General features: G+C 36.4%; 1 protein-coding gene across 6 annotated transcripts in view; it reads left to right on the top strand.

Moving 5' to 3' along the window:
• TENM2 (teneurin transmembrane protein 2) overlaps positions 1-27,381 on the top strand; it is a 3,416,041-nt gene that overhangs the window by 1,169,459 nt on the left and 2,219,201 nt on the right. For all 6 annotated transcript variants that reach the window (XM_070232931.1, XM_070232936.1, XM_070232935.1 and 3 more), the window contains one exon: positions 16,271-16,332. The gene's annotated coding sequence lies outside the window, so the exon portion shown is untranslated. The remainder of the gene's footprint in view (positions 1-16,270; positions 16,333-27,381) is intronic.

Here is a 27,381-nt window from a genome sequence, read left to right as displayed (position 1 = left end):
ATCAAAACTCCATATCCACAATGACAAACTGGAGAGGAAACCAATATAAGTGGCAACTTTGCCTGGATAACTCTTTGTTCATCCGAGACAAGCAGAGGGTATTTGCCAACCTGAAGAGGGTAATAAACGAGGACAGGATTGCTTGCTGCTTAGGTGCAGAGCTTTTTCATGGCCACAAAAACAAAACAAAACAAAACAAACAAACAAAAAAACCCAGGAGGGGTGAGGCACTTAGCCAAGCAAATAATCTGGGAGAAGAGCATCCCTGGGAGAGAAACAGCTAGAGCAAAGGCCCTAGTGTGCTTGGCATGTCAAAGGAAAAGCAAGGAGGCCAGTGTGGCTCAAAAAGCACGACGAGGCAGGATCACAGCACATGTGTGTGTAAATGTGATTGGGCGAGATCCTAGATACCCCTGAAGATGATTTGACTTCCAATCTGAGAGAATTTGGGACTTTCTGACAAGAGTGGACTGAACAGTGAAATGATTTAAATTTTAAAAGTAAGAGATTGCTGGTAGGTGGGTGAAGGGAGAAATGGTGGGGGAAAAAAGAGGCTATAGAGTGTCCAGGCAAGAGAATATGGTGATTCAGAGCAAAGTAGACCTCAAACAGATCTGGGAAGAAGTTGTTGAATTCTGCATATATTTTGAAGTTAGGAGTAATGAAATCTTTTGGTGAACTGTATGTAGTGTGTGAGAGAGAAAGATAAGAGAAGTATGGCTTGAATATCTGAAAGGATGACCTTTCCATCTGTTGAGATAGAAATGGCTATTAGTAGAACAGGTTTTGGAGTAAGACCAGAAGTTCAGCTTTGGTATTGACAGATTAGAGTCTACGGGCAGACAATGGTGAAATTTGAAAAGAGGTCTGAGCTGGAGCTGTAAATCTAGGGGATAGCATATTGATGCTTTTTAAAATGGAGAAAATGGATGAGATCACCAAGAACGTAAATGTAGATAGAGTTCCAAAGACTGAGTCCTGGAGTTCTCCAATGTTAAGAGATTGGAGCTAAGAGACACAATAAAAGAATGTAGAGTAAGAGGGTACAGATTGCAAGTGCAGGTGGATGTGGTGGTGGCAGTCGGTGGAAGTCTTCTTTGCATTGCTCTAAGTTGGTTGTGAAATATTGGGCACAGTCACCAGTGGAAAGTGAGGATAGAGGAGAAGATGATAGCAGTTTAAGGAAGGAAGGTGGAAAATAATCATAACTGAGAGAAAGAGAGTGAATGAGCTAAGTTATCTGATATTTGCCTGGTGGCATGAAGGACTCACTTTGAAATTCCTAGATATGAACTTAAAGTGAAACCAACTAGGAACAACATGAGCTTTTTTTTTAAGGCACTTTCAGCTTCATGGGTGCAGACATGGAGGAGGCGAAATGTTGAATTTTGTCAGAATGTGATTTTGTCAAACTTTGTATCAAAGTTGGAGAAGGGCAAGAAACAGACCGCTATGTGCAAAGGAGAGATGATGCTTGACTATGGCTTCTTAACTGGGAAGATGGGAAGTGAGGAGAAATAGTGGATTAGAGACTCTGAAAAGTTGATAGAATGAAAGGATTTGAAGCCCCCTGGAGCGGGAGAATCAAAGAATTTTGACTACAGCTGAGGCCAAATTTAGACAGAACATATTGAGTCAACATTTTATCGCTGCTTACATTGTGTGCTGGCTGATTTCTAGCATATTTTCACTTGATCCTCACAAATTTGTATGCAGCAGCACTTAGCGCCGTTCTTCGTATAAGAAGACTGTGAAGAAATGTAGGTTCGAACTTGTCCAAAATAGCTGGGAAACACAAAAGCTTCCGTTCAATTTCAATTCTTCATCTTTAATTTAGTTTTTGTTAACCTCAAACTGTTTTATATATTCAAGTCTAAAGGAATGTTTCTTTACATAATAACTTTTTGTGCCTTATGATGATTTTTTGTGATTTTTATTATTGACTTGAACTTGAGGGATCACTATTATGTTGGTTTATCATACACGAAGTTTGATTTTTCTGTTGTTGTTAGTTTCCACTTATCAGGAATTTATGAGGATAAAGTTAATTAGGAAATTAACGTTTATATGTTTAGAGAATATTATTCACACTGAAGCTGATTTTGAATTATATATAATGTCATTCCGCAACAACAATAGTATCATTCCATTGGAAACTAACAAAATCCATTCAGACAAACTATCTGGAAAAACATTTGGAGAGAATTCAAAACTTTTTGGATATTAGATGATAGTTTTGGATTTCTGTTCATTTCGTTGGGTATGAAAATATATTTTGGTTTGGGGCTGGTGCAGTGGTTAAGCTCACTGGCCCGGGGTTCGCTGGTTCAGATCCCGGGTGGGACATGGCACTGCTTGGCACGCCATGCTGTGGTAGGTGCCCCACATATAAAGTAGAGGAAGATGGGCACGGATGTTAGCTCAGGGCCAGTCTTCCTCAGCAAAAAGAGGAGGACTGGCAGTAGTTAGCTCAGGGCTAATCTTCCTCAAAAAAATATATATATATATATTTTGGTTTAATTTTTGTCTTTTAGAGATACACCCAAGAGTATTTTCAGGTAAAATAATAAGATGCTTGAGACTTGCATTATGTACTTCAGCAAGAAGCAAAGAAAAGGTGTGTGTGTGTGTGTGTGTGTGTGTGTGTGTGTCTGTGTCTGTGTATTGGAGGTGGGGGAGGGAGTGGTGAATGGAGGGATATATGAAGCAGAAGAGCAGAAAATTGATGGTGGTTGAAGTTGGGTGACGTGTACATAGGGATTCTTCTAACTAGTCTCTATAAATATGTTTGAAAATTTTCATAGTCAACGTTTAAAAAAGCAATTCCTAAAATACCTCACACAAACACGTTAATTTTTATTAATTCATCATCCTCAGGAATGCCCTAATTTTAAAGATGGCTTACCATAAGAGCTGATGCTAGTGGCTGAATGTGATCAGAAAATTATTCAAGTCGAGTTAAATGCTTACATCCCAAATTGACTATGAAAGGATAATGATTTTCTACAAATATAACAATTTCAAAGGCCAGAACTTCAAGAATGCATTTTCTTCCTTGTTTTATACCCTTTGAAATATTTGAAGAGTATCTCTGAGGGTCCCTCAGGCTGTGATTCTCTCTCACCTTCACTGCTAAGACCTTTTAAAATATATCAACTTTTGGGGGAGTAGAAGAAATGTATTTCAAGATAGATGCCATCATTTGGACTGTGATTGATTTTTTCAAAAAATAACAGTCATCATTTTCGGTGCTCCTTTAATTTGATGGTGGATTAATATTGTTTGACCTGGTGATAGTAGCCATCAATCTACCTTGATCCTATGACTGAATTGCTTTCTCACCTGCAGTAGGTTGGGGTCAATACTTGACCTACATAGTCAGATCCAGGTTGTTAAGTTAAACAGTACCTGTAATTTAAAAAAAAAAAGTCATTTGACTGGAAAAAAAGAGAGGAAAACACACCCCTATATAAACTTGCTAGGTCAGTGCCCCATTTGTTGAAAGTATGAATTTCTCAGGCTTAATAGACAGTCATCAGACTTAAAAGCCTGAGAAAGAAGCTTATTGATTTGGAAATTAAACACCTGCCAATAACTTGAGTGTACTTTATATAACAAAATGATGAAAATATGTTTTGGTCATGTAATTTGAAATCACCCATCAAGTGCATATTGTCCACTGTGTAAATTTTAGTCTGCTCAAATAAAATTACATACACACAAAAAATGAGTTCTGTAAGACATAGGCCACTTTATATACAGATATATGTATGTAGCTTTATGAACACATTTATCTCTATTCCTTGAGAGCATGATTTTGAAGGGGAGAGAATATAGCCTATCTAGTACTGCATTTCATAAATAGGTAGAATATGCAATCTATAGCAATAAATTACTAGAACATTAGTGTCTTTTATAAATCATCACAATTAAATATTTAATTCTCCAACAGTGACCCATTAAAGTTTAGTCCATGTTCATCTTTGCAGCTAAGGATATGGTGATCAGGGACTAACAAATATTTCCTGTGACCAGGAGAGGTACAGCCTAAAGTCTAAAGATACCCACTGGAGGGAAGTGGCTGATACAATGAGAATTTTGAACCTAGCATTTGTGACTCTCTATTGCACTTTCATTTTAGATGGTGCATATAAAAATGCTTACAGAATTAGCTGTGAATCCAAGAAAGTTCTGGTTCACACAGTCTCAAAGGACCTGAGAATCTACAGTCATTGGGAAAATAATTGTTGGGTGCATTGAGTTATTTTTTTTTCTTGCCATCTCTCCACTATTTCTGTAATTGGAAGTTATCTATGTATAATTACATCTTTAGTGAAAAGTAATTATAATTCTTATCATTGACTTTTTAAATTAGCTTTTTTCTCTAATAAGTAATATTTTTTACATTTCATCTAGGCACTCTGGGTATGGCAAAAAGGAAATCAAAGCAAGATTTCAAACTTTAGAAATGGTTAATTGGCAAAAAATAAAATTGATAAACATAAAAAGTTATAAAAGAAATACAAAGGTCATTATCAGCATCTAGAAAAGCAAGAATTTTGAATCTACTTTTATTAAAAGCATAGCAGAAAAGGGAAACAACCCATTATTTTAAAATTCTCCCATATTTTCTCTCGCACCCTCCCTTTCTCCCTCCCTCCCTCCTTTTCTCTCACCCATTTCTTCTCCCTCTTATCTCACCCCCACCAAAGGCTTTGTTAATTTATCATAGGCTTTAAACCTATCCTTTGCTCATCAAATAAAGAGACTTTAATATTTACCACCATGTGGCTTGGGACAAGCTCACTAACCTCTCAATATCTTTGTAACATTTAAACAACACATTTGTAGTGCTGTCTAATAATAAGTGAGGTAATAGAAGAAAAGTATTTTTAGGAAACATTTTTGCCTTAGAAATATGTCTTGTTCAAGTTATTCCTAGTAAAGAATGACTGCTTGAAACTGTTCATGATCAATGAAATAAAGGCATTAACTACAGTTACATAAATGTACACATCAGTCAGTCAGTCTACACGGGAATTGTGGAAATAGCGTTGGCTGCTGATTGACGTCCTTCATACCGGAGATATCATGAGTTCCTTTTATTGTGGGAAATAGCAACATTTAATGGCGGGTAACTAATGACACCTGAGAGGGAAACTGAGCAACTCAACCCTGTGTCCTGGGCCCTGGTCACGCTTTGCGTGCACAGACCCCCATCTACTGGGGAAATTTGATACATGACCTTTGTCTTATAATTTAGGATAGAAGTTGTGAATTAAAAGAATTGAGGATTGAACTACTCATGGCTAAGTTTTGGAGCTGTCTTGAGAAGGCTTAGTGTTTCATTTTCTCTCATAAGAAAAGTGCAAAGTTTTATAGATTGTTTGTACCGCTAAAGTTAATACATCCTAATGGTTAAGTCTTTAGGCAGATCTGGGTATGAATTAGATTTGCTTCTTAATCATTGTGTGACCTTGGGCAAAATACTGAATCTCTTAGAACTTTTGTTCTCTCATCTTCAAAATGATTATAATGATTAAATGATAATGATTATAACCATTTCATTGAATTATTGTGAAAATTAAATAAGGCCTGTATAGCATAATATCTGGTTTATGGTAATGGTGGAAATTTGTAAATTGTTATTTTTAACTTAAGGAATATCAAGTTTTCCAGGCTTCTAGGGTCACTGTTAATTTTCCTCTCCCAATAGAATCATAGGAATTACCATGCCACATGACTTCTAGAAATTTGACCTCATCTTGAGTATTCAGAGGGCCTGTGATGGCACCCATATCCTACTTGGGCAGTTCCTGGAAGCTTCTTGAACATCTCTAGCTGCTGCAAATCTCTGCACTCCACTTTGTCCTCAAATGTGTTCACAGCTCCTGCTCTTTTTCCCACAGGCCTAGCTAAGATCAAGCTGACCCTAATTTCTATTGATTTGCAAACTTTATTTAAGATTTGAGGATATAGAAGAGACTTACACAGAAAGACAATAGTTGGATATTAGACGTGTGTGTTTTGGAGTCTCTGCCCAGGCCCTGCCGCAAGGAAGTTCTAGCTAACTGTCTCTCACCCGACCCCTAGCTTGCCACCACGCCATGAGAGCTGTTCCTCATCAGATCAGGAGTAGCATCTTCTTGATCTTCCTTCACCCAACTTCCTGTTCTTGCCTCAAATAAAAGCTACAGTAATCCCCCCTTATCTGGAGGGGATACGTTCCAAGACCCACAGTGGATACCTGAAAGCGTGGATAGTACTGAGCCCTATATATACTGTATTTTTGCCTACACAGACATACCTATGATAAAGTTTAATTTATAAATTAGGCACAGTTAGAGATTAACAACAATAACTAATAATAGAACAATTATAACAACATTAAAAAAGTTATGTAAATGTAGTCTCTCCCTCAAAATATCTTATTTTACTTTAATCACCCTCCTTCTTGTGATGAATGAGATGATAAAATGCCTACGTGATGAGATGAAGTGAGATGAATGACGTAGGCATTGTGATGTAGCGTTAGGCTACTATTGACCTTCTGACGATAGGTCAGAAGGAGGATCATCTGCTTCAGTGTTGGGATTGACCAAGGGTAAGTGAAACCCTGAAAACCAAAACCACGGATAAAGAGGACTGCTGTACATCTGCAGAGATTTAGCCCAAACAATTGATCACTCTGGAATATTTGCTATTAGGATCCATCACAGTCCTGGCTATTCCCCAAAATGATATATAGTATTTGTGTAAATTAAGGGTTAATTGGGTGATCTCCCTAAATTAAGAGCATGACTTCTGTAGGACACAGGCTGTTAAACACATTCATCTCTGTTTCTTGTGATCATGATCTTGAAGGTGAGGGAATATGGCCTATCTAGTGTTACGTTTCATAAACACATAGAATATACAATCTACACCAATAAATTACTAGAACTCGTTAATGACTTCCTATTATCTTCACTATAAACTGCTGGCAATTGAAAGGCTTTTTTCTCCTGTAAAGGTTTCTGCCTCACCTGTGATCCCACTATTTTTAGTATTAGTAGTAGTAATAGTAGTAAGAGTTTTTTACAAATGATCTTTTTATGCTGAGTAGTTTGTCAAGTGTCTGTAAAAGCAAGGCAGCTCTGGAAAACAAGGCCTCCTGTGACTACTAAGGGCAGGTCACACTTGCCCTGGAGGTTAGTTAAACCTCCTCCTTCCTACTACCACCCATCCCCAGGTCAAAGCCAAATTGGGGAAAATAACAGATCTGGGAGAACTAATGTGTTTGGAGCAGCATGTGAGTGTCAGCTACATACATTTCAGAAAGAACAGAAGGCAGCCCTCCGGCAATTCTGGCTTGCCCTACGCATAGTGGCCCCCTCCTCAAAATTAGAAACTCTTTCACCACAGCTGCCTGAATTTCTCTCTTCCGTTCTGTTTTGGATATCTAGACTCCTCTTTTGGAAGAGATAATATTGATGGGATATCTGCCAACATAACTGAGTGTGAATTAAGGGGAAAATAGTCAGATCATCTGCCTCAACAGATGATGACTTGTGCTGGGTTGGAAAGGTAGATCATTTGGATTGCTTTGGGGAAGACAACCATGCCTGGGCAGTAAAGAGAGGGAGAGTACCGATTTCTTCTCTTTCCCAAACTAGGGGATTGGCCTCTGGCAAAAGTGTGATGCAGGTGAGATTTGGTTTGTAGGTACCCTCTTACCGTCTCCTCAGCTTTCAACCTTTAGTGCACTCATTTGCCACGTTACCCGCCTCCAACACTTCCCCTTTCTCATTCTCTTCACATCTCTAATTGCCTAACTTAATATTTAGAATCTGAATGACTCAGTCTCCTTAATAGAGCCCTTTCCAGAAAATAAATAATGTCTTGTTGCTATGGTCTTGCAGACTTTCGCATTAGTACCAGTGTCTAAGTTGAAGGCAGTCTACAGCTGTTCACAGTTCCCTCGCTTTTTTAATACGATACTAAGTAAACCTCATTCCTATTGCGGGGTCAGATGTAGTAGTGTTCCCCTCGAAGGACAAGAAAATCAGAGATCGGATTTATCCAAGGCACACAGACAGAAACTGACGTAGGCAGGCCCTCAGACTTCTTCTTCCCTTGTATTCTCATTGCATGGCTCTTTCTTTCTTCCCACATTAATCTCAGATATATTGGCCAGAAATAGAACTACTTTAATTTTAGTATCTTGCAAGTGTTCTTTCAAACAGAAATCTGCATGACAAAAATTACCACAAGGGGTTTCTTAAAACAAAACTGTAAATCTTTCAAAATAGAGATGCTGACTCCTTTAGAACAGCAAAGCACACACTAGACATATTCGATATAATTAAAATAAGTAAAATCTACAGTATCAGGCTCTAAGCCAGTCCCCTTGACAAGTCACTAACTTTCATTTAAAGCCTTCCCATTTTAATGTCACTCTTTTAAGAAAGAAAGAAAAGATGTATTAGTGAGAAATGTTAAAAAAAAAAAACAATCAAGGGCAAAAGCAGTGAAATGATTGAAGATGCATTCTTCAATCTGTAGGGTTTACTGGGATTACTTAGGCTAGACAAAAATCCATGAAGGTCATAATGACATTTTTATCATTTCAGACTGATGTATGCCATTTTTTATATTGTCTTTGCAATACACATTAAAATTTTAAAGAGTGAGCTGTTACATTAAAAAGCAATGATTTAAAAATTTATCAGCTCCACCCTTCTGTAGTTTAACAAGGATTTTTACCTCCATAGTTTAGAAATCAACCCAGAATTTATTTTTTAAATTGCTAATGTGGTGCCTTCTACAAGTGAAAACTAACTGGTTTATGCCAATCTATTTTTAACTTCTAAGAATCTATAGTTAATTAGCAATAAAGGAAAACAGTATCAAGCTTATGGAACATACTACACCATAACAAGGAAGCATTGCCCGTTTTTCAGATGCTATAAAGGTGTTTGCTGAGTAAAGTATTTGATAAACCATATGGGCAATAAGAATAAAATAACTGACCCTTTTTGGGTGCTGCTTATGTGCCAAGCTCTGGGAGCAGTACTTCATATATCTCATTAAAACTTCACAGCAAGCTTGCTCTCTAGTCAGCACTGATTGGCACTCAGTAGTTCGTCTTGGAGGAGAGAGAGGAAAGAAGGCTGCCAAGCAGACTGGGTCAGGGGCTCTCAAGGAAACCTCAAGAAAGGAATTACCCTCATTTCAGAAAATCAGAAGCTTGCAGAGGTCAAGAAACCTGCTCAAAGTGGCAAAACTGGCAGTCAGTGGGAGAGATGGGATTTGTCTGCAAATCTGTCCAAGGCCTAAAGCTATGCTCTTTTTACCAGATGCCTCTGCTTCCTATATTAAATGTGCTTTAGCACATCTGTAGAAAATAGGCAGCTTCATGCAGGATTCAGTTATGAAAATACTATTCTAGTACATTAAACTTCATACATTAAAACAGTAATACTGACCCATATGTTAAGAGGACATGTATTTTAAGTGACATTGGGATTATGAAAGATACTAAAATAGGCATCAGTTGTAAGAGCGGTAAAGAGGCGATTTGTAACTTGTCACTGTGCTTAAGCGCACGTTGGCTGCTTGTTGTTAAAGTCAGGGGACAAACCACAGAGCATAGCCACCTGAGAGGCAAGGAAACGCTTTTTCTTTTGCGTTTTTTGTTTTTTCTCTTCTTTCAACCTCAATCAACATTTTAAAAAGATCAGTGCAGAGCCATATTCAAGAAAAATGCTGCCGCCTCCTTTCTTTTTTTTGGAAAATGTGTAGCTAAACTCATCTTTTTATGTTTTTTCCCCATAAAAGGAACTCAGGAATATAAATTTTTTTAAAATAAGTTAAATGGTTCCTAGCTGGTGTGCGTTACTGAAGGGAGAGAGAAGTAGAGGGGCAGAGAAATAAGAGCTGCGTGGTGGGGAGAACGAGGACAAGAGCAAAGGGGGGTCAGAGGAGAGAAAGGATTTACAAGAAGCCACGGGGCAGAGGAGAAGAGCCAGCCGTCGGGTCAGCTGGCTGGGTGTGGGGAGGATGTGTCTAACCTTAGCCTTTTACTCTGGCTTCCTTGGCCACTGCGGAGTCCCTGTGGTCCTCCGCCAGCCCCAGACTGCACTATGACCAGGGCTGGGCCTTTGGGAGGCCTCTTGGAAGGTGGGTGCTACTCTGTCGATTGTTGCAGGCTCTATGAAAATAGCTCACTTAACCTTCAATCTCACTAAACCTCTCTTTCACCCTCCTCTGCCCTCACCCCTTGCCAATTCTGCACCCATTCCTCTGTCTATAATATTGTTGCATCCATTACTTTTAACCCAAGTTAACTCAACATCCCACTCAAAGCTTCTCCTGACTGCCCCTCATCCTACCCAAGCCAAGGTGAATTATCTCTTCCCTAGTCTCATATTGCCCCCTCTATCCCTCCCCCAGGCACTAACACACACTGTTTTGTAATTGTTTATAGACTTTCTATCTCCATTAATAAATTCTAAGCCCCAAGGAAGGCATGGAAGATGTGGGTTTTTTACTTCTTGTTCCTCTAAAGTACCATCCTCCTCACAAAATTGGTGCTCAGGAAATGTTTATCAAATGTAAACAGCTGAGTTGAGCCCAAACCGGGGGAAGGGGAGAAAGGGCAGAGGATGGCCCTTATTGGGCCACCCGCAATTTGTGACTCCTTCCATTCCCCTTTCCTCTCTCATGCTCCTCCACAAACCCTAGTACTTACCGCATGACTTGTAAAAAGATGAAGCTCTTGGGTTCAAGTTCAAACTACTTAGCTCACTCTCAAGGCCTTAAATGGTCTCTCTTGTATCCCCTCAGACTCGTCTCAAGTTCTGTTACTTTTAACCTGTACCCTATGCTCCGTAACTCATGGACTCCTCAGATTTCCTAGACCGTGGCTGTGCACACTCTGTCTAGGCCCCCTGGCTGTCCAGGTTCTGTTTCTGTTTGGGATACTCACATCATTCTCCCCTCCCATCTCTTCACCTTCCAACATCTGTTTAATCTTCAGTACTTCCATCTGGAGTCCCATACCACATCTAGACTATCATTGTAGCTATCAATGTAGCTGTCAATGGTTTGTATTTTTCTCCTCAACCTAGCTGAGTAATGTATCGGGCAGGATTCTAATCTTCCCAGTCCCACAACCCAGTATAGGCCCAGCATTCCTAGTTGACATTCTAGAATTGCCTGTTGAATGTTGAATACTGGAATACCTTTCTCATTCTACTCCTATCTTCATTAGTAGAAAGTGCTTCCAATATCTGAATCTGTCATCCCTGGAGCAAAAGACCATGGAGATCATTTAGAGATGTGTGTTCAACTATATTTGTTCATTTTAATTAATAGCCCTGGGATGCCAGCAAGAGGGCTGGTGCATCTGGAAGGGAAGGAGAAGTCAAGGGAGGGCTCAGTCATCTATTTTTAGTAAAATTGCCATTGCAAGTATAGAATTAAAGTCTGGGTGCCTAGAGGCCAGATGTGCTAAAGATTGGTTACAATCTCTTTTGGTTTTTGTTAAAAGTTCCAAATGAGACTTGGAATACAGACTGTATCAAACTATCCATTTCACCCTGGGGCTGCAACTCGAAAGGTTAACTTCAATATGAAAAAACAGGAAGCAAATATACCAAAATGGAATTAACAGCCACTTCTTAGTTATATACTATTTAATTTTGCCTTTCTCTATACATTTCTGCATTTCTAAATTTTTATAAAATGAGATTTTGGAGTTTTTTTTAAAAATGTTTTATAACTTAAAAAATATAATATATTTTTTGGACAACACAATATGAGATTTCAAACCATAAGTTTTGCACATTGAATATAGAGTTGTAATTTCCTTTTATTAAGAAAAATTTCCTTGGAAACTTCAAGAGGCTTTTAAAAATACTTTATGAAGGAATTAGATAACTAATAGCACATAATGATAATTAGAATTCCAGACTTATGATTTATTAGGTTTGACCCTTTGGCAATCAGACTTTACCCTGTTTTACTCCTAGAAACTTGTGTAGACACTAGGATACCATGACCAGCTCCTGGACCTTGAGCAGCTGGCCAGGGGTCTTGCTGAAATCGGGATTTACTAGCTATGTAAAGAATTGCTATTTACATGTACTGCAAGCTTTCCTTTCTTTAATTTGTAAAATAGACCTGAATGAATAGCCTTTAAGATATCTTTCGTATTTTAGAAGGGTGAAAATAACTTGAACCAGAGAAAGAATGGAGAAAAAGGTCAGATATCAGAGAAATGACTACCACTGATACTATGCCATGCATTTATAAATTTAAAACTAGGTTTTTCCCATTGTTTGATATGAGTGGGGAATTAACAAGAGGGAAAGGCCATGGGAAACAGCCTTTATGGAGCATATACCAGGACATTAGCTGGTGGATTCTATGCTGACTATGTTTACATGTTTTCTCATTCGATCTGCATATGTTAGCAGGGTAGCTGTCAGTAACCCCGTTGACAGGTTGGAAAATAGGTATTCTTACATTAACATGTTTGTTTTCACCTACTATGCAATCTATTTCTTAAAGACAGATAATACATCAATGTGTATTCAGAGTTAGTGGGGGCCGACATCTGGTAAAATCTTAATAAATGTTTGTTCAGTGAATAAATGGTTGGGTAGATGATGTACTGATGTCTTGTAGGTCATTTAATGCATTTTGACTACTCATCTTATGAAGAAATCTTGTTCTTATTATCTAAGAGTATCTCTTTTTATGTGTATTCCTTTGGAAGTTAGCTTTATCTCAAAGTATAAAAATCACATTTCTATGAGTTAGTTTTTTTGGGGGTGAAATTCACATGACAAAATATGAACTATTTTAAAGTGAATAATTTCTTGGCATTTAGTACATTCAAATGTTGTGCAACCACTGCTTATATCTAGTTCCAAAACATTTCAACGGCTTAGAAGGAAACCCATAAAGCTCCTGCTCCCCATTGCCCCTGACTTCCTGCCCCTCATAACTACCAATCTGCATTCTATCTCTATGAATTTACCCATTCTGGATATTCTGGATATTAATGAAATTATATCATATGTGACCTTTTGTGTTTGACTTCTTTCACTTATCATAATGTTTTTGAGATTTATCCACATTGTAACGTGGCAGGAGTTCAGTCTTTTGTGGCTGAATAACACTCTAATGCATGTATATGTTGCAAATTATCCATTCACCCACTGATGGACATTTGGACTATTTTCACCTTTTGGCTACTGTGAAGAGTGCTGCTATGAACATGTGTGTACCTGTATTTGTTTGAGTATCTGTTTTCAATTCCTCGAATATATATACAGGAGTAGAATTACCAGGTTGTTTGGTAATTCTGTTTAACTCTTTGAGGAACTGCCAAACAGTTTTCCACAGCGGCTGAACCATTTTACTTTCCCACCAGCAAAGCATAAGGCTTCTAATTTCTCCACATCCTTGCCAACGCTTGTTCTTTTTCTTTGTCTTCTTTCTTCCTTATTTTTTTTAATAGCCATCCTGGTGAGTGTGAAGTGCCACCTTGTTTTGATTTGCATTTCTCTAATGACTAACGATGATGAGCATTTTTGTGTGTGTTTGTAGGCCATTTCCATGAGATTTTACAGGGAAAAAAAGTAATTAATAAAGCTCAAAGAACAAATCCCTTTTCTCTTTAATGGCTCTTGGAGATATTTTAGGAAATGGCACCACTACAGACCCATTGCTTAAGCCAGAATCCTGGAATCATCCTTGATATTTCCTTCTCTGGAATTCCCACAATCCAAACCATCAGCAAGAACTGTTACTTATAATGCCAAAGTATATCTTGAATAACTACACTTTTCTACATCTTAACTATTTCAACCTAATCCAGTCCAACATGATATGTTTCTCACCTAGACTGACTACTGCTTCAAATTTCATTATTTGTCTCATTTAATCCATACTCTAAACAGCAGCCAGACTTTTAATCATAAATTAGATCATGATGGTCCACTGCTTAAAACCCACCACTTGCTCTCATCTCTTGCTGCATTTAGAGGAAAAAATAAAAGAAAGCTCTGCACCACAGCTTATGAGAATCTACATTATCTGATATCATCTATTGTCCCAACCATGTATAAAACTACTCTTGGGGGCCAGCCCAGTTACATAGTGGTTAAGTTCACACATTCTGCTTCGGTGGCCCCGGGTTCACAGGTTCAGATCCCGGGCTCAGATCCTGGGTAGTGTGGACCTATGCACTGCTTGTCAAGCCATGCTGTGGTGGTGTCCCACATACAAAGTGGAGGAAGATTGGCACAGATGTTAGCTCAGAGCCAATTCCTCACCAAAAAAACAAAACAACTACTCTTTCCCATGAACACTGTTGTTCGTCAAGTCTGGCCTTTTATCAATTTCTAGAACATTCCTTAGAACATTTTCAAATGCTCTTACATCGGCCTAGAAGAATGCTCTGAAATATCTCATGGTTAGAGCCTCTTAAATATTACCTTCTCAGTTAAACTCTTTCTAGCCATGCCATCTTTTCTATTGAAACAAGATAGTCATCACTTGAAAAGTGTTTCCCCTTCTCGAGTGGTACTTAAGTATTTATGTACTTATTTATTTTCTGCCTTCGTGCATAAGATCATAAGTTCATTTACGGTGGGAACTATTTCCTTTTTGTTGACCATGGTATACCCTATGCTTAGCACATAGTCTATTGTCATGCTATCTTTAATGACTGTATAACTTTGTGATCTTTGTAAACACAGAGTTGAATGGGCATCATGTAGAAATAACCATGTTGTCTTCAGAGCAAATTATTAAAAAAATATAGTGTAGTATCAGTAAGGAGTAGTACTACATTCCGAGTGCTGTGTTTCTGCAAGAGAGTACATGCTTCCTATTCCCTTGTCAACAACAAAATAATCCTCTTTGAAACCCATGAGTTGTACTGAGTGGCAGTGATGCACCAAGTAGACAGAGGGGAGGATAAGGGAGGGCAATAGAACTGGTTAAGCAAAGAATGAAAGCTCATTCTCTCTTACCATGATCTTTGCACAGCCAGTGTCTTGCCATTCAAGAGTCAGTATTTTATTTCCACCTCTGTATCTGGTGAACAGGCTCTAGACCTGTTGACATGAAAATCATCCCTAGAGCTGTGGAAGAAACGTGATTAAATTGTGTTAGAATAGCTCAGCCTCTTTCTGACTAATAGAAAAGAAATAGTCTGGAGGTCATCATGGATCCCTGAAATGCCTGTAATGGTAATGTTGTACTATTACGAATGTAAGTGGAAAACCAAGTTTATGTAAGCAAACAGAACTCAGGATTTCTTTATGTCGCATTGGATATTTTAGCTAGTTGAAATACAGTTATTTTCTGTTATATCGATGAAATATAATTGAACTATAGTTGCTTGATCATTAATTTCCATCGTATGAATATTAATAAATCAAAGGTCTTATTCCGCTGTTTCCTTTTATGATAATGGTCCCAGGAAAGAAAAATGTAAAAAAAATTATTTTTATTTGTTAAAGGAAGCTTACCAAATTGTCAAGTAGCCTACTCAATTCATATGTCAACAAACAATGAAATAATTTCCTCTTTACCAAGTGCTTTCAAGTCCATTGTCTCAACTGATGCTCACAACCACAGCTCTGTGGCATAGAATGGGAAGATTTAAACTAGAATCACAGGATTTTTAGTTTTGAGTTGGTATTGTCGCATAGGTGTTGTAAGTGCAGTACATGAAGAAACTGAAGGGCTCAAAGGACTTGACTAGGTTCACATAAATTGATTAAGTGTAAATATAGAGGATTAAAACCTAGGCTGAACTCTGATGGAAGAGACTTTTCAGAAAAATATGTATATGTACATATATATGCAGACACACAAATTGAAGACTTCTGAGAAAAAATTCATCATTTTAAGACCTGAAATTGCATATATTTAGAAATGTACAGAGGTATGGTTATCTAGGATTTGAGTTAAATAGTAGCATCTAGGTCAATATATTTGATAAAGCAAATGTTTGTATTTTTAGTAACAGCAATTATGTATTTCTATGCCTTTAAATGGCTCCATAATTTGATTTCTATTTTCTTGACATTGATGGTTTTATTGTTTACCTGTAGAAGCAACTGAGCTTTCTTCTACCAAGTACAATATCATAGCATAACCTGGAGATGTGTTTTCAACTTTAACAAGTCATCCTAAAGGACATGTCCTTAGGAACAGGAACACCTTTCTGAAGGATTTTTCTTTTTCTTTTTAAAATTTGATCCAGGTCCCTTCGTCTCAGAAGTGACTTCAGATTGTAGTCAGAGAAGCAGATCTAAGGGGACACAGGTAAACTTGATGAATCCCAATCCCCAAACCCAGTAATGGCATAAATGTTTGATTTACCTTCTTTTTATGCTTGATCGTTTATTTTTCTGCCAATGCAGGTTAATTTCAATTTTATTAACAATCATTGCTTTTTAAAGTATTTTATTTAACTTAGTTCTAGAAAAAAGCTGCAAAACTAGTCCTATGTCCTGTGTACTTTTTTGTTATTTTAAAGATTGGCACCAGAGCTAATATCTGTTGCCAATCTTCTTTTATTGTTGTTGTTGTTGTTGTTTTTTAATTCGTCTCCCCAAAGCCCCCCAGTACATAGTTGTATATTGAATAGTTATAGGTCCTTCTGGTTGTGCTATGTGGGACATTGCCTCAGCATGGCCTGATGAACGGTGCCATGTCCATGCCCAGGATCCGAACCAGTGAAATCCCAGACTGCCTGAGGTGGAGTGCCAGAACTCAACCACTCAGCCACGGGGCCAGCCCCATGTCCTGTATACTTTTTACACAAATTCCCCCAATTTTAATATTTTGCATAATCACTCTACAATTAAATTATCAAAACCAGGAAATTAACATCGACAGCATTATGTTTACTGATCTCCAAACCTTAATAAATTTTTTCTGGACTTACATCAAATCTAGAATCCTACATTGCATTTAGCTCCCATATTTCCCTACTCTCCTCCAATCTAGGATAAGTTCCTCAGTCTTTCTTTGTGTTTCTTTAGCTTTACAATGCTGACAAGTATTAGCCATTTATTTTACAGACTGTCCCTCAATTTGGGATAGTCTAATGTTTCTTCTTGATTAATATAGAATAATGTACCTTTTTGACAAGACTATCACAGAATCGATGTTGTGTCATCTCTGTTTTTTATTAATTAACTCCTTTCTCCAACAGTGAGTTCCTGCATTGGAACCATGTATTTATTTGCTCAATTCTCATAATTTCAGAATTGCTGAAGGAATTTGATAATTATCAACCCTTACCCCTGTGGAAAACAAATTTTCTAACTAGAATACAGTATTTGTGTATAGTTCTTCTTGTCTTTGGACTTAGTACATAGAGTCAACATACTGTTGTCACAGTTACTTAGGTTAGTCCCACCGCCACCACTAAGTCCCCAGATGTGGTTTTGTTTTAAGTTTGCAGTACAGTTAGGCTCATGTTACTCTTTGTATTCAAATTTAGGCCTCCCTCACATTCTGGTTGATTTTAATCTTTATGTGTTATTTGAGTATGTAAAATATCATCATGGTTCTAAACATCAGACTTACATAAAAAGACATTTTCAAAGAAGTGTTAATCCCCTTTCATCCCTCCTAACTAATTCCCATTCCCTCCTTTCTGCCCCCTTCCGACCCACCCTCTGTACTTTCTGGTTTAATTTTACCACTAGTTTTTAGTTCAAACTTTTTAAGTTTCTTTTTTTTGCACAAATTAGCAGATACATATATGTCTTTTATCCCTTTCCATCAAACATAAACAGTGCTAATCTAGAGATATTTTTCTTTTCTTTCTTTAGCTACAAATATATCCTGTAAATCATTTCATATCAGTTCATTAAGGTCTTCCTCATGTTTTTCTTTTTTTTTTCTGTGTCATACTCTAGTTTGTAGATGCACCATCTCTCATTAACCACTTTCCCATGTATGGCCATTCGGGAAGTTTTCATGTTTTGCAATTACAAATAACGCTGCAATGAATAAGCTTGTGCATATATAGTTTCATATTATTGAGGATGTGTCACAGGGTAAATTCCTGGAAATGGGATTGCTGGATCCAAAAGTAAGTACACATGTAATTTTACTAGGTATTGTGATGCTTTGCTACGAAGAGTATCACCAAGAGTATGAGAATGCCTGATTCTCCACAGTCATCCCCACAGAATGTGTTTCCACATTAAAAAAAAATTGTCACTGATAGCTGAGAAATAGTATCTCAGTGTTGTTTTAATTTGCATTTCTCTAGTTATCAGTGGGTTTGAACATTTTTTCATAAGTCTAAGGACATTTTGTAACCTTTTTGTCAATTATCTGTTCATATCTTTTCCCTCATTTTTCTGTTGGGGTTTTGATACCCTTCCTCTCAAACTTTAAGAATTGTAGGGACATTAACCTTTTGTATGGGATATATGTGACTAATATTTTCTCTTGTATTTTCAACTGTCTTTTGAATTTTCTCATGGTATTTTTTGCAATGCAAAAATAATTTTTATGCAGTTAAATTTTTCAGTCTCGTATTTTATTGTCTCTGAATTTTGGGGTCATAATTAGAAAACCTTTTCCTACACTGAGGTTCATGATGAATTCACCCGTAGCTTCTTCTTCTAGGAATTTTTGTTTTACTTTTAACTTATTTTATTTTTATATGTTTAGATCCCTGATTCATTTAGAGTTGATTCCTATATATGTTGTGCAGTGTGAGTCTAATTTTTATTTTATTTTTCTAAGTGGCTATCCAGTTGTCCCAGCAATACTAATTAAGAAGTTTAACTTTGCCTTGAGATGCCACCCTTATTACACATGAAATTCTATATGTAGTTGGGTTTATTTCTGGATTTTCTACTCAATTTCACTGGTCTATTTGTCTATTGCCACACAAAGATGGGATTTTCCTACCTGATGTACATAAAAAGACCAATTATTACAGCATCAGCTTTTGGGAAAAGAAAACAGCTTTATTGCTAGATGGATCTGCAAGGAGACAGAAGGCATATGCTCTCAGATCTGTTTCCCAGATCTAGGGCTTAGGCCAAAATTTATGGGACGGACAGGGCAGTCTGAAGTGTGGAGATAGATGATTGGAGGTAAGGAGAAGTGAGGTAGTTGATGGTCTGCTCAACCATAGTTAAGCTTCATGACTCTGCACTGGACCCACATTGACAAGATGGTGATGTTAGTATGATCTGAGGGTGGAGTTTTCAGCCCTTTGATGTCAGAAGAGTCACTTATCAGGCATTTGCACAGAGCCAGTTGATGGGTTGGTGGTCTCAACCAGCCTAAATTGGACAAGGGGCAACTCTGACAAGCAACTCTTACTTACTCTGTTAATAAGGTAGGGCCAGTTTAACTGATGCTAGCAGGCCTGTGGTTACATGTTCATGCAGCAGGAGCACATTATTTTAATTTTAGAGACTTTATAGTATGTTTGAATAACTGGGTAGACTTAATCCCCCAATGTATTTTTCTTTTTCAGTCTTTTCCTGATTATTTCTGTGTGCTTGTGTTTCTATATGAACTTTAATATCAACTTATCTAATTCTATAGAAATGCTTGTTGGCATTTTTATTGAGATTGTGAGTAATTTTTCAAATCTATTACTTTGTCTTTCAGAAGCGTATTGAAGTTTTCCTTCCAAAGGTTTTGCACATTTCTTGTTAAATTTGTTCCTTATTCCTTAGTATACTCTTCTTTGATTTTGGTGAAAACAGAGTTTTCTGTACCATCTAAGTGGTTATTATTTGTGTAAGTGAAGATTATGGATTTTTGCATTCTAATTTTGTATTCTGCTACTGTAATGAATTTTTCATTGAGTTAGTTTTATCATTGATTATTTAGGATTTTCCAGGTATATGATCATATATCCACAAACAGAAGGAAGTTTTCTTTTTTTTGGTGAGGAAGATTGTCCCTGAGCTAACATTTGTGCCAGTCTTCCTCTATTTTGGATTTAGGATGCTGCCACAGCATGGTCTGATAAGTGGTGTGTAGGTCTGTGCCTGGGATCTGAACCTGCAAAACCTGGGCCACCGAAGCAGAGCACACGAACTTAACCACTCCGCTGCTGGCCAGCCCCAAGAGTTTTCTTTCTTATCAATTCTATGCCTCTATATGATTTCTCAAATATGAAGAGAGTGGGCATTTTTTCCAGTACCCTGATCTTAGTGGAAATGTCTTAGTGTTTCTGAATTAAGTGAAATCTGGCTTTTAAGAAAAAAAATTAACATTATAATGTGTTAACATATCTGTCAATTTGTGTTTTCTTTAGTGTTTTTTAATCAGGAATGAGTGTTGTCTATGGCTTTTACAGTATCTATGGAGATAATTATATGATTTTAAAAATATCTTAATAGATTAGTATCTATTAATATATACTGCACTAAACGACAAACTGAGGCATGTTTTTAAGAGTTTATTTCAGCAAAAGTTGATACAAATCAGGCAGCATCCAATCTAGCAGATAGAAAGGAGCTCCAAGGAAGGGAGCCGGAACAAGGAAGTTGTAGTGGGCAAAAAAATTAAGTTGGTTAATGAAAAGTTACTTTCCTTTGGGAAATGGCAGGGGTCTATCAGGCATGTTACCTAACTAGTGCTGATCAGCCAATTCCTGATTGACTGGTTTAAGATTCCATTTCTGGGATAACGGAAACTGTAATGAAGTCTCGGCTTGGTGACATGGGACTTAGCATAAGCGATTCCATTTTGAGCCTGTGGTCACGTTTTTTAAGAACTGTGTAACATTAATGGATTTCATGATGTTGGACTAACCTTGTACTTCTAGAGTAAATTCCACTTAGTCATGGTATGTTATTTTCTTAATGTAGTATTTCAGTCTGTTCACCCTTTCATTTACTATTGATATTTTTAAGTAAGATTTATAGCTTTCTTTTTTGGTACTGTGTTTATAAGATTTAGCTATTGATGTTATTAGCTTCATAAAAAGAATCAGAAACTTTTTCTTTATTTTAAGCTTCTGGAACAAAGCGTTTAAACTCCCTAGTGCTTGGAAGATTGGTAGAAATCTTCTGAGAAAGCATCTGGACCTGGTGCTTTGTTTGCAAAGTGCATCCTTAATAACACTCTCTCTTTCTTCTGTGGAAATTGGTCTGTTTAATCTTTTTATTCCTAATGGGATCATTTCTTATGATCTGTTTTATCTAGAAAATATTGCACTTCATCTAAGTTTTCACTTTTTTCCTTCCTTTCTATTTTTTCTTAGTTGTCTGAAAATATTTTTTTCCTTCGTTGTCTCTTATGATTTTAAAACTGTTATCAATGATTGTTTTCCTCTTTTCAGTTCTTAATTTATATATATGGTTTTCTCTATTTCTCTTGAATCAAGTTTGCTAGTAATTTGTCTGTTTTGTTAATTATATTTTGTAATAAGAGGAGTTGGATTTATTATTTAAATTATTATTTATTATGGTTTATTATTAGGTTACTGCTCTTCTATTCTTTTTCTTATTAATCTTGGCTCTTATGTTCATTTCCCTTCCTGTGCTCTCTATTGACTTACTTTGCTGTTCTTTAATTTTTCTTTAAAGCTGTGTATTTAACTCATTTATTTCCAATCCTTAATTTATCCTGATAAAACTGTTTAGTACTATGAATTTTCCTCTCATCACTGCTTTAAATGAACCACAGAGATTCTAACATGTAGTGTTTTACTTTTTAGAAATTCTATAATTTCAGTTTGTATTTCCTTTTGTGCTCTAGTCTTTTAGTAGAGGTTTTATTGTGTTAATTTTTATTTTTATATTTTTATTTTTTGTGAGGAAGATTAGCCCTGAGATAACATCTCTTGCCAATCTTCCTCTTTTTGCTTGAGGAAGATTGTTGCTGAGCTAACTCTGTGCCAATCTTCCTCTATTTATATGGGATGCCACCACAGCATGTCTTGATGAGTGGTGCTAGGTTCGTCCCTGGGATCCAAACTTCCGAACCTTGGGTTACTGAAGCAGGACATGCAAACCCAATCACCATGCCACTGGGCTGGCCCCTTGTGTTAATTTTTAAAGGAAGGGTTATTTTTGCTTTTTCGGTTTTGTTAATATTTTCTAGTTTTCTTGCATTGTGATCAGGGAGTTGTCTATATTATGTCTACCTTGTGGGACTTAGGAATATATTCAGTGTGTCCCTAGTACATGACCAATTACTGTGAAAGTTCCATTGTTCTTGAGAAGAAGATGTATTCTCTATTATAAAGATGTAAATTCCAAATACATTCACATGATCTGTCCTAATGTTCCGATTCAGGTGTTGTTCAGATTTTCCAACTCTGCTTATTTTTGTTGTTGTTATCTCCTTATTTTTTGTCTACCTTGATCTATTTTGTGCTGATAGTGGTATATTAAAGTCTCTTATCTTTCTATTATTAGCATATTTCTACTAAATCTCCTTGCAGCTTCTGTAGTTTTTGCTTCATAATGGCTACTGAGTTTCACAAGTATATCTTCATTGTGAACTATGGTTTACTGTGTCTAATTCTATTTTGCCTCATATCAGAATCAACACCTCTTATTTTTATTAATAAGCCCTTATTGAATGCTTACTTTGCTACAAAGAGGGCATACAATAGGTATACAAGAAAAGTTCTGCCTTCAATGAATTTCCAGTTTACATCTATTTCCAAAGGTATAGATAGATTCCTATTTAATTGTGTAATAAAAATAAGATCATAAAAGATATTATAAAAACAAAGGCATGAATAACAACAATGGCAAAGGCTTCCAGCTGTCTGTGTAACATGGTAAAAGAACAAGAAACAAATCTCCCAGCAATAGTAGACTGATCTTATTTTAGTTATTCATAGGACAGCGTACTGATTACCCCATATCCAGCCCCGCCAAAAAAAACCTTGGATTAAAGATTGTCAGCTGAAAAAAACTATGAGAGTAAATTATTAAATCAACTTATAATGGATCTGAACAGAGATGAGAAAATCATGAATTAAAACGGAGATAAGCAAATCATGGATTAGAGCAGAAAAATCAATGATATCTTAAAGAGAATCACCATTGAGTCTGTAAGACTGCACTTTTCAAATATATAATGAAATAATGTGTCATGGAGTAGGTAGTTATTGAAGGGATAATTGAAAAGAAAAAATATGAAGGAGTTTATTCTATGTATATCTTAATATTTAGATATATTATTTATATACTTTATATGTAATATATAATATACAGTCATGCGGCACTTAATGACTGGGATACGTTCTGAGAAATGCGTCATTAGATTATTTCATCTTGTACGAACATCATAGAGTGTACTTACATAAACCTTGATGGTATAGCTTACTACACACCTAAGCTGTATGGTGCTAATCTTATGGGACCACTTTTGTGTATGTGGTCTGTCGTTGACTAAAATATCATCATGTGACACATGACTGTAGATTTTATGTATTTTAAGATTTATACATTTATATATAATATACATTTAAATATATCATATATTTATATACAATCACATATAATATATAGATTTACATATGTAATATGGGTTTACATATGTAACATAGATATATTTGTATATATATGTTATATAGATCCATGTGTATACTCTGTGATTATCATAAAGTGAATGTTAACTGGTAGAAAGACAAGAACAGACTCAGTAAAAGAACATAAAGGATCTTTAATGGTAAAGTTTCAGAAACTGTTTACAGCAAATGAGAAGTATTCATGCTCCACTGTGGAATTAAAGACGTCCTAGATCAAGGATGACAGCTGGCCTTTGTCATTAGTAAGGATATATGGCCCCTCCAGCACTCACTGCTCTGGATAAGCTATCTACATGATAGCTGCTCTTTTGTTTCAAGCAACTGCTCCTTAACCCCCACAAATCCCTGCTTGTTTACTACAAGGGTGGGTGAACTGTAAGTAACCCACCCAAAGTGCTCTCCTCATTGCTGGGCATGCTTTGGAGTCTGTTGGAAGCATATTGCTGGGAAAGCAACTACACAAATAAGTTCCCGAAACATAATTTATTTTTTTTTAACATAATACGAAAAGTTGGGGAATTTATAAATTGAGCATGCTGTGGATTGGAACTATAAAATTAACTTATGTTTCAATGAACACATATATTTTAACATCTTTGAGATTTAAAATTTAAAAGAAAAATTGCCCTATATTTGTGACTATTAAACACAATGAAAATGCTGTTTATGCTCCAGCCACTTAAAAATGTTTCTAAATGATCTGAAGTAAATAAAGATTATACATAAGTATACTTTATTGCCTTTATATTCTGTTTAAAAATGCATTCCATATTAGGAACCGAGGGTTAAATGTTAGGTTTTTAGGTGAATCTAAAAGATATCAGTAGTAGTTATTGTTAAATATTTATGAGCCAACTGGTAAGGACAAATCATTTTCTTAATCTATTTCACGAATAGAAATTATTTATAAGTACATCATTAATTATTTACATTTTCCTGGTATTATGTTTACATTAATAATTTAAAAATATATAATTATCTATTAAATCATCTAAATATGATTTAACTTCGTTTATCTTTTGTAACACAAATAGCAAGTTGATCATTAACTATAGTCATACAAAACAAGGTATTCAGCTATAACAAGCTTGGGCATTGAGGAAGAGTAGTGACAATAGCATGCATATCTTTTTTATTCAATATTTGTGTGTTATAATTAATATTCTTAAGAAAGTTTCTGGAGCTTTAGACTTGTAAGTCTCTTATCCACTAGTTACCCTTTAGGTCTCTGGCATGTAGAAAGCAAGTTTTTTTCCAGAAGTTGCCAATTAACTCAATCTTCTCAGAGCCAAATGCCTTTCTTTAGACAGCCTTTACAGCTGATTTTGTTCTGAGTAGTACTAAACATCCTCACTGAAAACTTCCAAGAGATTCACTGCTGAATAAAATGTGTATTGTGGCAGCTTTGTCCTCCTTCAATTATGATATCTGAAGTTGGAATATCATACCATGAGTATTTCTAGAGTTTCACAGTCCTAAGGTTACATCTGGAGTTATAGCCAGAAGATAGAAAATATTATGGCATTATTGTTGTTTGGATATCTTGGTCTACAAGAAATTTTCATGTTGGGAAGGCTATTAAAAATATCTTACCAGGCTGTTTAGTAAGATTCAATGTTTAGGGTACTGGGAAGAAAGGCCAAGTTATCAGCTGATTCTTGTTAAATAGAAAAAAGCTTTATATGTTATTTGATAATGAGCCAAAGTAAGGGTAAAACTAATGTGTGAAGTGTAGGCACAATCATCAGCATAAAACTCTTTGAGCTGCAATCTCCTATTATCATAATCCTCCATAACAGACTGTTATAGGCTGAAATGAGTCCTTTCAAAATTCATGTGTTGATATCCTTAAGCCCCAGCACCTCGGAATGTGACTATGTTAGAGATAGGGTCTTAAAGGGTCTTTAAAAGAAGTAAGTAAATTAAAACAAGGTCAGGATGGTGGGCCCTAAACCAATGTGACTGGCGTCTATTTAAAAAGAGATTAGGACAAAGATACATACACACAAACACACAAGACTATATGAAGACACATGGAGAAAATGGCCATCTGCAGACCAAGGAGAAAGGCCTCAAAAGAAACCAACCCTGCTGATACTTTGATTTTAGACTTCTAGCCCAAGAATTGTGAGAAAATAAATTTCTGGTGTTTAAGCTACCTCGTCTGGGGTACTTTGTTAAGGCAGCCAGAGCAAACTAATAGACAGACCTTACCCTGTGGAGGTCCTCATCACAAATCCCCATTTGTATTCTGGGTGTACAATGCCAATTGTTTGGATCCAGGGATTTCTTATGGGACACCTGAAGCAAGAATTGCGATGGCTATTTTTCCTTATTTACAGAGTAATAGCAGAGGAAATTTAGGGTTCAGACTTTAATTGCTTACTGCTTCGGCTTTGGGCAGCAATACCATTTTTAATACTTAGTTCAAGGAAGACAGCTTATGCAAATAACCTGCCTGAATGCTTTATTAACAGAGTCCTTCTACAACCTTTCCTGACAGCCTGGATACCATTGGGTATTCAAGTTAATCCGAAGGTTAAACCTCCCTGTAGATTTCTAAAGGGAAGCATTAACATGGCCCCAAACTAGGAATCTAAGTGAAAAAGCCTACTATTTTCTTATTTTCCAAAGCTTGGCTGGGTGTAAGAGGTCTATATCTGTGTCTATTTCTATATTTATATCTATATGAGTTGCATTCGTAAGCTTATGGACAACCTCAAAGTAACGAAGCCCTCAGTTTTGTCAACTTGATGGTCTGCTCAGGAATAATCTTGACCCCACTGCCTTACAATTTTTGAAGCTGTAATTAAACATACTAAGTATGCAGAGCTGTTTACTAATTTCCAGCTATGCAGTTTCAGGTTACAAATGTGAAAAAAAAACTAACTGCTTCCATGGCAAGATGACCCAAGGGGACACTTTAGACAATAGGAGCTACTGTGCATAAGAAACAGGGCTGATGGCAACATGTATATCTTTTTAATTTGAGGATTATGTTGGAAATGAAACATAATCTCCAAGGTGAACAAGTGCTTTTACTAGAGTACTTAACCCTAACTATGAAACTAGCATAAATTACCTGATTGTTATTAACTGGTGTTTAACTTCCCTGCACTTTTGACACTTATTATATTGGAAAATATGTTTTTTTAAAAATCTTGTTCATGAGTGATTAGAATGTCTTTTTATATTTAACACTTTAACATCATGTGTGTTGAGTATCCGCTAACATATCAATTATTTAGTCATTAAAAATATGGATGAAAAATCATTTTAGTAGTAATTAGGACTCAGTCCAACATGTGTAAAAGGAACGTGCCTAAATTGCAGCAATGAGCTATAGAGATGACAGTAAATTGTCTATCCCAAACAAAAAGAATTTTCGTAGCAATCCCCTAAAGTAGATGGCAATACATGGTTTGCAACAGCAGCAAGTGTGCCACAGCATTTGAAAATCATTCTGTTGTATCAGTAGAAAACTCTTCTCTAACCTCTAATCCAATTTTCAGATAATTAGTGATTCAATGCAGTTTAATGTGATTGGACAAAATTCTTTATTATAAGGTAACTGACTCAAATGGCTTGAAAGAACGAAATGTTTCAGCCATAGCAATTTACTTGCAGACACAACTCTTCGGAACAAAGTGAAGGTGGGATGACTCCTAAATCTCTAGATATGTTAGTGCTTAGATACTACCACAAATATAGCTAAGTCTTCTGTCAAGAAAAAAAAAAAAGCATTTTACTTAAAAATGCGAAATTTCTATGAACATTTCCTAGTCTCACTGATTTTTTTTTCTGGGAAAACAACGTAACCTAATACC

This window comes from Equus caballus, chromosome 14, assembly GCF_041296265.1.
Source record: "Equus caballus isolate H_3958 breed thoroughbred chromosome 14, TB-T2T, whole genome shotgun sequence".
Lineage (NCBI taxonomy): Eukaryota > Metazoa > Chordata > Mammalia > Perissodactyla > Equidae > Equus > Equus caballus.
Note: the sequence above shows the minus strand (reverse complement) of the source record. Positions and strands in the feature narration are given on the sequence as shown.